Source organism: Toxoplasma gondii (genome assembly GCF_000006565.2).
Source record: "Toxoplasma gondii ME49 unplaced genomic scaffold asmbl.233, whole genome shotgun sequence".
Classification (NCBI taxonomy): Eukaryota; Apicomplexa; class Conoidasida; order Eucoccidiorida; family Sarcocystidae; genus Toxoplasma; species Toxoplasma gondii.
In genome coordinates, this window is record NW_017383048.1 from 816 (window position 1) to 1,257 (window position 442).

The 442-nt window shown below is 41.4% G+C and overlaps 1 non-coding gene across 1 annotated transcript; it reads left to right on the forward strand.

Annotated features, from left to right (window-relative positions):
* Positions 1 to 258: 258 nt before the first annotated feature.
* On the forward strand, positions 259 to 442 carry TGME49_458070 (the record flags this gene model as incomplete). The annotated part of the gene is made up of 1 exon (XR_001974151.1): positions 259 to 442. It is a non-coding gene; the product is annotated as an 18S ribosomal RNA (ribosomal RNA).

Sequence of the window (442 nt, forward strand, 5' to 3'; positions counted from 1 at the left end):
ATCGATTCAGGATGAAGGCGTTGTTGTTTCAAATAGCTCAAGAGTATCATCAGAAACTGGTGTTGCTGTTAAGGCTCACCAGGCGACCAAAAAACGTCGCGTTTTGATGTAGAACCTTGAGTGAGGCAGGCTTACACTTCTGTTTATGCCATAAAACACGAAAGAGGCCGGAAAATAGACGGTTGATTGAGTGTTTTTTTGGTGTTTTCGAGGTGGTCTGTCTCAGGAACATATTAACCTGGTTGATCCTGCCAGTAGTCATATGCTTGTCTTAAAGATTAAGCCATGCATGTCTAAGTATAAGCTTTTATACGGCTAAACTGCGAATGGCTCATTAAAACAGTTATAGTTTTATTTGATGGTCTTTACTACATGGATAACCGTGGTATTCTATGGCTAATACATGCGCACATGCCTCTTCCCCTGGAAGGGCAGTGTTTAT